The sequence below is a fragment of the Sciurus carolinensis genome, chromosome 16 (assembly GCF_902686445.1).
Source record: "Sciurus carolinensis chromosome 16, mSciCar1.2, whole genome shotgun sequence".
NCBI classification, from domain to species: Eukaryota; Metazoa; Chordata; class Mammalia; order Rodentia; family Sciuridae; genus Sciurus; species Sciurus carolinensis.
In genome coordinates, this window is record NC_062228.1 from 50,335 (window position 1) to 65,898 (window position 15,564).

General features: G+C 40.8%; 1 long non-coding RNA gene across 1 annotated transcript; it reads right to left on the reverse strand.

The window, feature by feature from the left end:
- Positions 1-4,491: 4,491 nt before the first annotated feature.
- Positions 4,492-14,888, reverse strand: LOC124967577 (uncharacterized). Its single transcript, XR_007105552.1, has 3 exons — positions 14,699-14,888; positions 9,888-9,923; positions 4,492-5,090 (listed from the first exon to the last, which is right to left on the reverse strand). It is a non-coding gene; the product is annotated as an uncharacterized LOC124967577 (long non-coding RNA).
- Between the last annotated feature and the right edge of the window lie 676 nt (positions 14,889-15,564).

The window sequence follows — 15,564 nt, forward strand, 5'->3', positions numbered from 1 at the left end:
TTGTATTAAAATATGTTGTATTTAAAGGACTCAATATGTTTATCATACTAATATTAAACACCACAGGCAGCTATTATACTAGTTTTAGATCCTATAGTATGAATATAACACTAGTACTAAGGGCACAGGACATATATAGTATTAATTTAAGATGTTATATTGTAGATCTTATATTGATATTTAAGGCCAAAGGGCATTAATATTAAAGAACACAAGGCATCTATTATGCTAGCTTAAGTGCAGTAGTATAAGTACAATATTAGTATGAAAGGTCACAGGCAGTTAATATATTAGTATAAGATTCTGAGTATGGCTATTACATCAATATTAAAGATCAATGGTTAGGTATTACACCAGTTAGTCTTATAGGCTATATTATGTGTATCATATTAGTATTAAAGTCTGCATGGTAGCTATTATATTCACATTAAATGCTATAGTATGGCCATTATATTAGTATTAGAGGCAAAGGACATATATTGGTTTAACATGCTATATATGGATATTACATTAATAGTAAAGGACACAGGGCATTTACTAGATTAGATTAGATGAGACAGTATGTATATTACATTAATGTTAAAGTTCACAGGGCAGTTATCATATTAGATTTGAAATGGTATATTATGCATATAATATTACTATAAAAGACCACAAGGCAGCTATTATATTAGTATTGGGTGCTATAGTATGGATACTTTGTTAATATAAAGGCCACAAGGCAGCTATATGCTTTAGATGACATAGGATGTCTTTAGTATCAAAGACCACAGAACACCTATTGTGTTAGTTTTAGATTTTACAGAATGGATATCATTAGTATTAAAGACTACTGGACATCTATTAAAATATTTTAGGTACCATAGTGAATCTCATATTGGTATTGAAGGCCACAGGGACATTATTATATTAGTTTTAGAGGCCACAGTATCCATATTTAAGTGTGAAAGGCTACAGGACAGATATAATATCTATTTTTAATGTTATAGTATGGACACAATATTAGTATTAAAAGGCCACAGGACAGCTATTATATTAGTTTTAGAGGGCACATTTTTAATATTATGTTAATGTTAAATACTATAGGGAAACTATTATACTAGTTTTAGATGCTACAGAATAGATATATGCTTATTAAAGACTACCTGGCAGCTATTTTATTAGTTTCAGATGCTACACTAATGGATAGTATATTAATATTAAAGACCAAAGTCTGTTATATTGAATTTAGATGCTTTAGTATGGATATTAAATTAGTATTAAAGGTCACAGAGCAGCTGTTAGGGTAGTTTAAGATGCTATAGTATGCATATCATATTACTACTAAATACCAAAGGTCAGCTAATACATTGCTTCTAGATTGTATATTTTAGATATCATATTATTAGAAAGGTCACAGGGTAGATAGTATATGAAGTTTAGATGCTTTACTATGGAGATTATATTAGTACTAATGTCCACTGGGCAAATATTATATTAGCATTAGATGTTATAGTATGGATATCATATTAGTGTGAAAGACCACAAAGGAGCTATTATATGAGGTTTAGATGCCATATAATGGATACCATATTTAGATGAAAGGTCACAAGACAGTTAATATATAAGATGCTATAGTGTGAATATTACATCAATATTAAAGGCCACAGGACAGCTATTATATTAGTTTAACATAGAATAGTATTGATGTTAAAGGCCATAGAGATGCCATAATATTAGCTTTGGATGCTACAGTGTGGACATTGCATTAGTATTAAAGGCCACAGGACATCTGGTATATCAATTTTAGGTGCTACAATGTAGATATTATATTAGTATTAAAGGTCACAGGGTAGAATTTATATCAGTTTTAGATTTTATGAGTATCATATTAGTATTAAGGTCCACAGAGAAGTTATTATATCAATTTTCCATGCTATAATATGGATATCATATCATTAAAAAAAAAAGGCCACAGGGCAGCTATTATATTAGATTTAGATTCAACAGTATGGACACCAAATTAGTATTAGAAGCCACATGGCAGTAATTATATTAATGTTAGAAGCCACAATAAGGATACTGTATCAGTATTAAAGGCCCCAGGGCATCGATTATATCAGTTTTAGAGGGTATAGTATGGACATCTTCAGTATTAAAGACAATAGAGCACCTTTATATTAGTTTTAGATGCTATACCATGAATATTATTAGTGTGAAAGGCCAAAGGGCAACTATTGTAATAATTTTAGATACCAGAGTGTGGATATTATGCTAATGTTAAATGCCACAGGGCAGTTCTTATATTCTTTATGATAGAATATGGATAATATGTTAATGTTAAAGGTCACAGGGCAGGTATTTTATTAGTTTTAGATGCTATAGTATGGATATAATATTAGTATGAAAGATCTCAGGACATCTATTTTATTACTTTCAGATGCTATAATATAGATATAATATTGGCATGAAAGTTCACAGGGCAGCTCTTATATTAGTTTTAGATGCTAGAATATGGATATTATGTTAGTATGAAAGAACTTAGGTCAGTTCTTATATTAGTTTTAGATGCTGGAATATTAGTATGAAATGTCAGAGGGCAGCTATTATATTAGTGTTTCAGGCCACAATATTTACTTTAAAATCACAAAACAGTTATAATATTAGTATTAGAGACCACATTACAGATATTATTTTATTATTAGAGGTAAGAATGTAATGTTAGATGATATACTGTGAATATTATCTTAGTATTATTAGAGGCCACAGTATGGACATTACATTAGTATTAACTTCCAGAATTCAGAAATTATATTAGTGTTAGAGGTCATGGGCTTAATTCTATATTAACATTAGAAACCATAATGTGGCTCATATTTGTGTTAGATGCAACCAATGGATATTATATTAATAGTGACAGTATGGATAATATAGTAATATTAAATGCCACAAGGCAGCTATTCAATCAGTGCTAGAGACTGTTACGCCACCTACAATTCCCCTCAGTGCTTGACAAGGATTCGACTGAGTAATAAAGATGTTTGCAGTCTCATCTCATTGGGAATTTGGGTTGCGGGCTTTCCTTCCTTGCTTGCTTAATATGTGTAGGTTTACTATTAATATTTTATGTGTTTTCCCCTGAAAACAGGGGTCTTAACAGAACCAGGGTTAAAACATAAAAACCAGACTTCTAATGGAACAAGTGATTTCAGATTTAGTCATTTGCTATGAAACTCTGAGTAACCAAGATTGCTATGAGACAATACAAAAACAGATTCTAGCTGCCGATTGCCTGTTGACTACTCTCAGATGACCTGAAACACGTAGGCAAATAATTCCAACCCCATCAGGAAGGATTAACAGGAACAGAAGAAATAAAGCGTTCCTCAATGTTAAGTTCACACAGTATAAGATGATATCATGTATTTGTTAGCTTAAAATATCTAGCATTGATTAACTACAGCACTAGTCACACAACTGATGTTTATTTAACCCTGCTGAATTTGCTTTAACCTTTATAATTATATATTAATATGTCTTATTGTTTAGTTATAGGTTATCACAAGTAAACAATTACTAGAATAATTAGAATACTTTATTGTCTAATCTAGTAATGATCATACAAAATATTTTTGTTTTTCTCCTTGTGACCTTTTCCTGTTCTGAAAAAAAACGTGTAACTGCCTACCTTTTAATGTATAAAAAGCTTGCTAGGAAAAATAAAATTTAGAACTTAGCATCCATTCCTTGATTTTGTGTTGCTTTGTTCTCCACTACACCGACACCTACTCCCTCACCTGAAACCACTATGACCCCTGCTAGGGCTGGACCCCGGCAAGAAGCCACAGTATAGCCATTATATAGTATTCCAAACCAAAGTGTAGACGTTGTATGAACATCAAAGGATACAGGGCATGTATTATATTTTTATTAGAGAACTGTATGGTTTGGATATGAGGTGTCCCCCAAAAGCTCATGAATGAGACAATGCAAAAATGTTCAGAGAAGAAATGGTTGGGCTGTGAGAGTCTTAACCTAATCAGTGATTTAATCCTCTGATGGGGATTAACTGAGTGGTAACCAAAGTGGTAGGGTGTGGCTGGAGGAGATTGGAATCAGGGCATGGATTTGAGTTATATAGTTCGTATCTGGAGAGTAGAGACTCTCACTCTCTCTCTCTCTCTCTCTCTCTGCTTCCTAATGATGTGAACTGCTTCCCTCTGCCATGATGTTCTGTCTCACCTTGGAGACAAGGAATGGAGCCAAAGAATGGAGCCAGCCTTCTATGGACTAAGATCTCTGAAACCTTGAGCCCTCAAGTAAACTTTTCATCCTCTATAATTGTACTGGTCAGATCATTTAGTCACAACAGTGAAAAAGCTGACTAAAACAAGGACACAGTGTTGATATCATATTAATATTAAAGGACACAGAGCAACAAGTTTTGCCCCATTTGTTTACAATGAATCAAAATAAATAAATTATTAAAAAAGGACAGAGCAGCTATTTTATTATTGTTAGAGCTCACAATGTGGACATTATATTAATATAAAAAGCCACAGAGTACCTGTTATATTACTGTTAGATGCCACTGCATGGATATTATATAAGTATTAGAGGTCACCATGTGGTTATTATATTAGTATTAGTGGCCAAAGTGTGGATATTATATTAATATCAAAGTCCACAAGGAAGCTATTACACTAGTGTTACATGCTTCAGTATGGGTACTGTTAGTACTAGAGGTCACAGTGTGGACATCATATTAATATTAGAGGACACAGAATGGATATATTAATGTTAGAGGTCACAGTGTGGACATTATATTAACATTAAAGACCATACAGCAGCTGTTGTATTAATGTTCAAGGTCACTCTAAGGACAGAGTACTAGTATCAGAGGCCACATGTGGACACATTAGCATCAAAGGTCACTAGAGATAATGCATTAAGAGACTGCATATGGATGATGCATCGGTATTATCTCACCACCATATCTGCATTATTACACAGTCAGGTCCAGGGAGGTGGTATGTATCCTCTGGTATCCACTGGAGCTTAGCACAGGATGCTGCAGTTCAGAAGTGCACATGCACCCCCTTCTGGCATTCCTGAGAAATGGACGATATTCAGTACTGTATTTAGTTTATTCAAGGTTATGATTTTGGAAACTCAAACTAAAATAAAACCCATTATCCATGGTTTTTCAAATAGTTGTGACTGAATAAATTTTTGAAAACTATGTTGAATGAAATTAATGTACACACAAACTGAAATTCCCACAAAAATTGACTCATAATAGTCCATAACTAAATTTTGAGAAAACTAAAAATTTTGAGAAGGAAATAAAAGAAAATCTATGTAACCTTAGTTATGAGGGTGTATGTATGTGTTCTGATACTGGGGATCAAATGCAGGCCCACACACATGCTACAAAAGTTCTATAATACTGAGCTATATCCCCAGCCCTTGATGATGCATTTTAACTCACAACACCAAAAACCAATGGACAGAAGAAAAATACTGGTAATGTGGACTTTATAATATTAAATTTTTACCAAGTGCAGTGTTGCATGCCTATAATCTTAATTGCTCAAAAGGCTGATGCAGGTAGAATGAGGATAGACAGTATTATCCTATGTTCATGTATGATTGTATGAATGGTATCACTCTGCATTGTGTAGAGAAATGAAAAGCTGTGCTCCATTTGTGTACAATGAGTCAAAATGCATTCTGCTGGGCTGGAGAGATAGCTCAGTCTGTAGAGTGCTTGCCTTGCAAGCCCAAAGCCATGGGTTCGATCCCCAGCACCGCAAAAAACAAACAAACAAACAAAAAAATGCATTCTGCTGCATTAGAATAATTAAAAAAAAAAGATTTAAGTAATTAAAAAAAAGGTTGAGACAGGATTGCAAATGGAGGCCAGACTGGGAGATTTTAAAAGCAATGGGATGAAGCTCAATGGTAGAACAAGCATGAAGACCTGGGTTCAATCCCCAGTACCACAAACAAAAAATCAAATTTTAACTCCATGAGAGAGAGAACAAAAAGACAAGTCACAAACAGATAAATTATTTATAAAACACATTTCTGAAAAGAAATTTTTATTCAAAACACACAAAGAATTGTTAAAAGCCAATAATCAAAAACCCAAATAAAACTGGTAAATATCTGAACAGACGCATGACCAAAGAAAATACAAAGATGGTAAATAGTTACACAAAATGATGCTCAGCATCACATATCATTAGGGAATCACAAATTAAAACAATACTGAGGTAGCATGGCACAGCTATTAGAACTGCTAAACTCTAAGAAGTGGCAGTGTAGCAACAGCTGCAGGATGCAGAACACCAGAAGTCTCAGGCATTGCTTGGAGAGCATGTGGCACAGCCAATTTGGAGGACAGTGTGCCAATTCTTCCCAAAGCAAAAGAAGTCTAATCTATGACCCAAAAGTGTGCCTACAAATTATCTGCAGTTAAACAAGTACTTTGAAAAATCATGTCCCAAAAAACCAGCATGTAATTATGCACAGCAACTCTGCTGATGCTAATGAGATCAAAAATCAGAATATCCTTCCATAGCTGAATGCACAATCAACACCCAATATAAATGAATGAACCACCAACCTACACAGAAACACAGATGAATCCTACCTTGCGTGTTGCTAAGTGAAATAAACCAGATTAAAGAGGCTACACACTATATGGCCCACCTTTTATAACATTCTAAAAAAGATAAAATTACAGTCAGATGAGGAGATGCACAGGATGAAGCCCAGGAAGGTCCCTAGTGCAGCAGCCTCTGTCCACATGGAGTTGGGGCACGACACCCTCCCTGTGCATGGAGGTGGTCAGCAACTCAGAAACTCCCTAAGTCACTTTATTTTAGAGACTTTGGCAGATAAATGAATAAAATCATGTAGGTATGATAGATTATTAACTCAATCTCCAGCTTTTTTCCCCAGAGAATAGGGTGGGGTACTGAAAGTTCTAAGTTTTTAATCATTGCTTGGTCTTTCTCATGACCATCCTACAACCTGAAGCTACCCTAGTCTGCCAATAGTGCTTATCAGGGCAAAAGATCCTCCTCTCACCCAGGAGATTCCGGAGATTTAGGAGCTTTGTGCAAGGAGCCAAGGTCAAAGAACAAATGTTAGGACAAAAGATGATTCTAATACCATTATGACTTGGAGAATATGAGGGTTTTAGGAGTCCTGCACAAGGAACTGAGGACAGAAACCCAATGTGTTTCTTATTATGTCACAATCTGTAATCTGGAACAATAATGAATTAATTTCTCATAATCAAACAATGAATTATTTACATGGCAGAAGCTAGGACCCAGGTTTCTCACAGTTGGGGTGAGAAGTTACAGATATGCAAGGGGTTAAGGCAGAGTGATCTATGTCATAATGGATCAGAATCCACTGACTGCAGGTCAATATAAACTCATGTTTAGCTTAGTACAAACACAGATGGTTCCACATAAACATAATTATAATGGGGGGTGTAGATTAGAACACACATAAACTTCTTTGCATCGTCAGTTCTGAAGGGGGTCAAGATGCAATGAGTACATTCAGCTGCCAGATGAAAGCTTTTAATATCATTTTCTAATAAGAGAAGCCAGGGCTCTTTGAAGAAGTGGCTGATACTGACTGAAACAGTCAGGGTAATGAGTCAGGGTAATATTCAACTATCAGAAAGAAAGGATTCTGGAACAAAAACAGAAAATATGATAAAGGACAAGCAAATAATGGAAAGAACTCCCAATGGCTAAAGTAGGAATGAATTGGGCAACAAAATACTATAGAATTGGATAAAAACAACAGGTTAACATAACTATCCAGATGTCCACACTGGACTGAACACATAAACAAATGGGGCTGCCTAGAAACCTCTTGTGCAGAAGAATTCCAGATAATTGAGGCAGACACAAACATCAAGGAGGTAGAGCTAACAACTCCCTGCTTCATCTATGTGGGCTCTGCATAATAACTTCCTCCAGAAAACAGGCAATGTGGATGTGCAGAGAACAGTAACTTCACAATGAGAAACCTAAAAGGCACAACCTCAGCCAGTTGAGCATAGTCAGTACTAACATGACATTCAACGTGGGGGCATGAGGTAACAGAGCAGTTCTCTACCCCTGGGGGGGCTGGGGGGGGTGGGATCCAACCCAGGGCCTCTCTGCCACTGAGCTACACATCCAACCCCCAAAGATGTCTTTTTTTTGGGGCGGGGTGCTGAGGATCAAACCCAGGGCCTTCTGCTTACAAGGTAAGCACTCTACCAACTGAGCTATCTCTCCAGCCCCCAAAGATGTCTTAATTAGTAGAAATCGGGGGCTGGGAGATACCTCAATCGGTAGAGTGCTTGCCTTATAAGCACAAGGCCCTGGGTTCGATCCCCAGCACCCCCCCAAAAAAATAAATAAGTAAGTAGAAATTAATGGGCTAGGGTTGTGGCTCAGTGGTAGAGCGCTTACCTAGAATGTGTAAGGTCCTGGGTTTGAGCCTCAGCACCACATAAAAATGAAAGTATTGTGTCCACCTACAACTAAAAGAACAAAATATTTTTAAAAAGTGGAAATTAATTAAAATCATTTAAGATTATCATGAGAAATTTCAAACAATTCTCTCAATTGAAAAACAAAGTAAGTTAACAAAGTAAGCTAAAAGTATATTTTTAAAATATTGCTGATGAAAAAATAACAAAAGTTCACAGGATTAAGAATTTTGTAGAAAACTAGAAAATTTAGAAATTAAAAGTTGAATAGGAGAAACCTACTGTACAGAATTGGAAACTAGGAAGATGGGGGATTTCCTTGCCAAAATAAGAAAATTACAAATCAATCAATTAGCATAGAACAGTTTTGACTGGTGCTTAGAGATCTCCCACTGTAAAAGACCCCAGGATCACTGGGCTCACAGCTAAGTGTTATCTGACCTTTAACAAATTCTGATTTTATTTCAAATGTCCATGATCTAGAGAAAAGAAAAGAGAAAGAGGTGTTTCCTAAATCAGTTTATAGTATATTAAAGTTTGATTCAATCAAGATATTTTAATCAACATAGGATGTCAATGTTTGTACGACAGACATTGTTTTGTGTACCATTACAATACATACTGCCAATTAGTTCACTGAGGGCAGCAGTGGGGGTGGCCTTGAGGTAGCCCAGGAGACAGAAGGGGTCTAGAGGAGAGGTGGGGTCTAGATGAGGGGCAGGTCTAGAGGAGAGGTGAGGTCAAGAAAGGAGGTGGGCCTGAAAGAGAGTGGGGCCTGGAGGAGGGGTGGAGGTCTGAAAGAGGGTGGGACCTGGAGAAGTGGGGGGGAGGCTGGAAAAGTTGGGGGGCAAGGGGAGGAGGCCTGGAGAAGGGCAGGGTCTGGAGGAGGGACAGGGCATGGAGGGGGCAGGTCTGGAGGGCTTCTAGAGGAAGAGGGGTGTCTGGAGGAGGGTCAGAGGGACCAAAGATGGTGAGGAGCAGTGACCTTGATAGGTCCTAGCTCAGAGCTCCTTAATCTCCAGCCTTCCATCACCATATCTCACCCAAGGGTAACAGGTTGGAGCTGGGTGGAGGCAGTGACAGCCTGCCTGACTAGTCACTCACCACCACACTAGTCGCCAGCAGCCACCCTGAATTCAGAGGCAGTAGTCCCTGGGCTACCCACCACCACTACCTGCTGTGTACCAACTGTCCTAAAAGTGCTGTAGAAGTGGCAGGTATTCATTACATAATGCTAAGAGGAGAGGAGCCAGGCATGGTGGCCCACGCCTATAATACCAACTGCTAGGGAAGCTGAGGAAAGAGGATTGCAAATTTGAAGCCAGCCTGGGCAACTTAGCAAGATCGTGTCTCAAAATAAAAAAGAACTGGGGATGTTCAGTGGTGGAAAACTTACCTAGGACGCATGAAGTCCTGGGCTCCATCCTCGGTACTGCAAGAGAGAGAGAGAATGCACTGTTGCTATAAAGCCCATTTCCTTTTATTCTACCTTCAATGTCATTTTAATGTGTTTTTTAATTATTTTATTTATTTACTTATTTTATGTGGTGCTAAGGATTAAATCCAGTGCCTCATGCATGCTAGGTAAGTGTTTTGCCACTGAGCTACAATCCCAGCCCATTTTAATGCATTTTAATGTTTATGAACAATGAACTATTTGACAGAAGTTGTAGACTCTTAAAAACTAAAATATAAAGTGCTATTTGTTACAGATCAATCAATTAAACATAAAGGATTTCTAAAATGAAGATGTAAGTTACTGGAAAATCTAGATCGGGCTCACAGAAACCTAACTCTCCAACATATTGGCATAGGCACTAACTTCCTTAACAAAACCCATAAAGTTCAAAAAATAAAACCTAGACTCAGTAAGTGGGACAACTTCAAATTATAAAGGTTCTGCACAGCAAAGGAAACAGAAGCATGAAGAGAGACCTTCGGAATGGGATAAAATCTCTGCCAGCTACTCTTCCAATAGGGGATTAATATCCAGAATGTACAAAGAACTCAAAACAACATGAAAAATCAATAACTCAATTAAAAATTGACAAAAGAACTAAACAGACATTTCTCAAAAGAAGAAATGCAATAAATATGTGAAAAAATGTTCGACATCCTTAGCAATCAGGAAAATGCAAATCAAAACTACCTTGCAGTCAGAATTGCAAACATCAAGAACACTATAAATAATAAACTCTAGCAAAGATGTGGGAAAATGTTCACTTACACGTTGCTGGTGGGACTGCAGACTAACACAACCACTCTGGAGAGCAGTGTGGAGATTCATCACAACACTAGGAATGAACCACCATATGACTCAGCTGTCCCACTCCTTGGTATTTATCCAAAAGAACTAAAGTTAACACACAGTAGTGATACAGCCATATCGATGTTACAACACAATTTATAACAGCCAAGTAATGGAACCAGCCCAGGTGGCTATCAACAGATGAATGGATAAAGAAAATGTGACACAGATACACAACTTAGCCATAAAGAAGAATCAAATTACCACATTTATTGGTAAAAGAATGGAACTAGAAAACATCATACTAAGTGAAATAAGCCAGACTCAGAAAGTCAAGGGTCAAATGTTTTATCTCATATGCAGAAACTAGCGAGAAATAAGGAAATATAAAAAGGGGGTGAGCCCATGAAGATAAAAGGGAAGTCAGTGGAAAAGAAGGGGATAGAGGGGAGAAAGGAGGAATTGGAAAAGGAAGGAGCTGTGGAACAAAAGTGACTAAATGATGTGTATACATATATGAATACAGTGATTCCACCTTTATGTATATCTATAAAGCACCAATTTAATAAAACAATAAATAGAGGAAGACCAGTAGTGGAGGGGGATCAGAGGAAGGGAAGAAGAGAAGAAAGTAGAAGTACTGGGAATGAAATAGAGAAAATTATATTCCATGCATGTCTGCATATGTCAAAATGGATCCCACTGATGTGTATAACTAAAATGTGTATAATGTGTATAACTAAAATGCACTAATAAAAACATTTTTAAAAGAGGGAAATGTACATGTACTGCTAATTAAACTCTCACTTTCTCAGCCAAAGAAAAATGTGGTTAATGAGTTTAGTTCCATGGAATAAATTTTTAATAAATACTGACTTTGTTAGAAATAATGAATTTAAACTTAAATACCTTAGTGGCTTAACACATGTACTTTTGAATTATTCAATATTTTTCTACTATTTTAAAACTGTAAGAGAAAATGAACCATTAAAATATTAAGGAAATAAGTAATGGGGTGCACTGGGGCCCCTCCCCTCAGGCTCAGGACCTCCCCTCGGCGTTCCTTCTTCCTCCCTGCCAGGTTCCCTAGAAGCCACCCAGGGTTGCTGTGTTAAGACAATGAGGATCACAGCCTGAGGAAGGGGAGCTGCTGCACAGTCAGCCTGCTGAAATTGGAAAGGAGGGCTGGGTTTGTGACTCAGTGATAGAGCGCTTGCCTGGCATGTGTGAGGCACTGGGTTTGATCCTCAGCATCACATAAAAATAAATAAATAAATAAATAAATAAATAGTGTCTATCCACAATTTAAAAAAAATTTTTTAAAAGAAATAGTGAAAGGGCAGGGGATATAGCTCTGTGGGTAGCGTGCCTGCCTTACATGCACAAGGCCCTGGGTTCAATCCCCAGCACCACAAAAATAAAAAGAAAAAAAGAAAAGAAATAGTGAAAGAGAGCAGGGTTTATAGCCAGGCTCCCCTCAGGTCTGAGGCCCAGGACGGGCTCTTTCCTTACCCTCCCATCTTTTTGTCATCTGTTGTCTGTTCACCCAGAAGCTTCTAGGGTGTCTCCCTCAGGCTGCTCTGAGAAGGGAACTCCAGGCATCTTTACAGACATGACCCACAGTGTGCCCAGGCTGGGTATCTGCCTCAGGCTGCTCTGAGGAGAAGGGAGGGTCAAGCATCCCTAAAGATGTGACCCAGTGTCCCCAAGCCAGACATCTCAATCAGGCTGCTGAGGAGAAGGGAGCCCCAGGCGACCCTAGAGACGTGGCCCAGTGTCCCCAAGCCGGGCGTCTCCTTCAGGCTGCTCTGAGGAGGGAGCTCCAGGCGACCCTAGAGACGTGGCCCACAGTGTCCCCAAGCTGGGCGTCTCCCCCAGGCTGCTCTGAGGAGGGAACTCCAGGCGAACCTAGAGACGTGTCCCACAGTGTCCCCAAGCCGGGCTTTTCCCCCAGGCTGCTCTGAGGAGAAGGGAGCTCCAGGCGACCCTAGAGACGTGTCCCACAGTGTCGCCAAGCCGGGCGTCTACCCCAGGCTGCTCTGAGGAGAAGGGAGCTCCAGGCGTCCCTAGAGACGTGGTCCACAGTGTCCCCAAGCCGGGCTTCTCCCCCAGGCTGCTCTGAGGAGAAGGGAGCTCCAGGCGACCCTAGAGACGTGGCCCACAGTGTCCCCAAGCCGGGCGTCTCCCCCAGGCTGCTCTGAGGAGAAGGGAGCTCCAGGCGTCCCTAGAGACGTGGTCCACAGTGTCCCCAAGTCGGGCTTCTCCCCCAGGCTGCTCTGAGGAGAAGGGAGCTCCAGGCGACCCTAGAGACGTGGCCCACAGTGTCCCCAAGCTGAGCGTCTCCCTCAGGCTGCTCTGAGGAGAAGGGAACTCCAGGCGACCCTAGAGACGTGTCCCACAGTGTCCCCAAGCCGGGCGTCTCCCCCAGGCTGCTCTGAGGAGGGAGCTCCAGGCGACCCTAGAGACGTGTCCCACAGTGTCCCCAAGCCGGGGGTCTCCCCCAGGCTGCTCTGAGGAGAAGGGAACTCCAGGCGTCCCTAGAGACGTGTCCCACAGTGTCCCCAAGCCGGGGGTCTCCCCCAGGCTGCTCTGAGAAGGGAGCTGTGCCCCTCCCTGACCAGGGCTCTCCTGGGCCGGTCCTGAGGAAAAGTCTTACGTGCTCACCTCAAAGATGGAGCCACGAGGCCCCGCCCCTGTTGGCCACACCCCTCCCGGCCACGCCCAGCGCAGGTCGCTCCTCCCCCTGGCGGGCGGTGCTGCTCCCTGCTTCCTGGTGAATCCGAGCTCCTCCTTCCATCCTCAACTGTTCTGAATGGTATCTGTTTCCAGTCATTTAGGGTAGCAGGCGCCTGTAATCCTAGTGACTCGGTAAGCTCGGACAGGAAGATTGTGAGTTCAAAGCCAGCTTCAGCATCTTAGTGAGACCCTAAGCAACTCTGTGAGACCCTGTCTCTAAATAAATTACAAAAAGAGTTGGGGGATGTGGCTCAGTGGTTAACCACCCCTGGGTTCAATATCCAGTACCAATAAAAAAAAATACATATATCTGTTCCCACTGCCTTACCTAGGTTTGTCTGTGTTATCAGTGACATCACCAGGAGTGGAATCTCAGGACAGGAGAAAAGGGAGTCCAGGAGACCACCTCCCTGAGCCCCCAGCCCTGCACTCCACCAGGCCAAGTGCTGCTACAGCCAGGCGCCAGGTGGGCAGAGGTGTGGACATGCACAACTGCAGGGAGCCCTGGCTTCACTTACATGCCCAAGGGCAGAAGACCAGACACTGGCCACCACAGAGGCCTTTGGGAAGTGTGATCTTTAAGATGGACTGCCCCATTTCAGGATTTTGGGTTTTAAGAAAACAGTTAAACCCCAGCCCAAGGTGTTCAATATCAAGGTTATGAGAACCTGAGCTCAGACCAAGTCCCCAGCAGTCTCTGGGTGCTGCAGGCTGTACATTCACTCAGAATTCCCATGGATTCTGGTGTTCTCACACAGCCCTCTCCCCAGAAGCCTATGGGTAGTGAAGCCAGAATTAAGGACAGGTAGTTAGTGTAGAAATAGGAAATCGGGTCAATTCGAGGAAATGAAGTCATGAAGCCATCTGCCTCTGGAAGTTGGAGACTGCCCCTGGAAGAATGGAATGTCAAGGATCTCCGGAGCCCACTGATTACCAAAATTACCTGCCTTTATCAAGGACTGCAAACAAGGGGCTGCTAATTAATGCCCCCTGGGCCCTTGCCTGCCTGAATCACCCGGGCCCTCCCCCTGCCCATGGCTTCTCACTTAATGCAAAACCAGGCGTAGTCACGTAGGCAGGCAGGAAGGAGAGATAAGGGGGGAGAGAACTGGAGAACAAAAGAGACTTTAACCTATAAAAGATGTAGGGTGCGCTCACTTCTTGGGACTTAGAACATCAGCTATGGCCCCCTTCTTCCTGCTGGGAGAAGTCTGTATTATTACCTTTAAATAAAACCTGCTTCATATGCTTGCCTTGGCGTGCTTCTCTAGTGTTCAATCTTCAACATTAGAAGGAGCAGAACTCGTTACCGGTAAACGGCGGTATCAGTAGCACATACCTATAGGATTCTGAGTAGTACAGTCTAGTATTCTACAATGCAGTCCTGTTGCCAGGTTTCTGGGAGCTGCACGCTATCCCATCACACAGGACACCCCCTAGGGATTCTGGGAAATGTAGTCTGGTGTTTTGCTACAGGCCACCCAGGATTCTGGTCATTGTAGTCTGGTGCTATGTCGGTGCAGTCACACTCTAGTGGCTCCTTGGAGTTCCGAGCTCCCAGGAAGTCTGGGTATTATAGTCTGTTCTACTAAGGGAGCCCTGATCTCAAATATCTCTGAGAGGTGTGAACCAGTGATTATTCTGGGTAGTGCAGTCCATCCTACCTAAGTGGATCTCAGCATCAAGGCTCCCAGGATCTGCATACTACAGCCTATCTGGGCACCCCAAGGAATCTGGGTAGGACAATACAAACCTTGCCTATGAAGCACTCCACAGGAAGATGTCTGGGGGCTGCAGGACCCAAGGGGGTTCTGGGTAGTAAAAGCTGATCTTCAGCATGTGTAGCCCTCACTGTGGAGGCTTCTGGGAGTTGCAGGCTGCACACTCACCTGGGAAACACCCCACCCAAGGATGCTGGGTTGTGTAGATTTTTGCCTACAGTCCTCACCACAGAGAATCCTGGGAGCTACAGTCCCCTCAGGATTCTGGGTCATGCAGTCCTGTGTTTTTTGCCTGTTCACTGCATAGGCTTCTGGGAGCTACAGCCCTTGAGGAATGTTGGCAGGACTGTCCAGTGATTTGCACACTC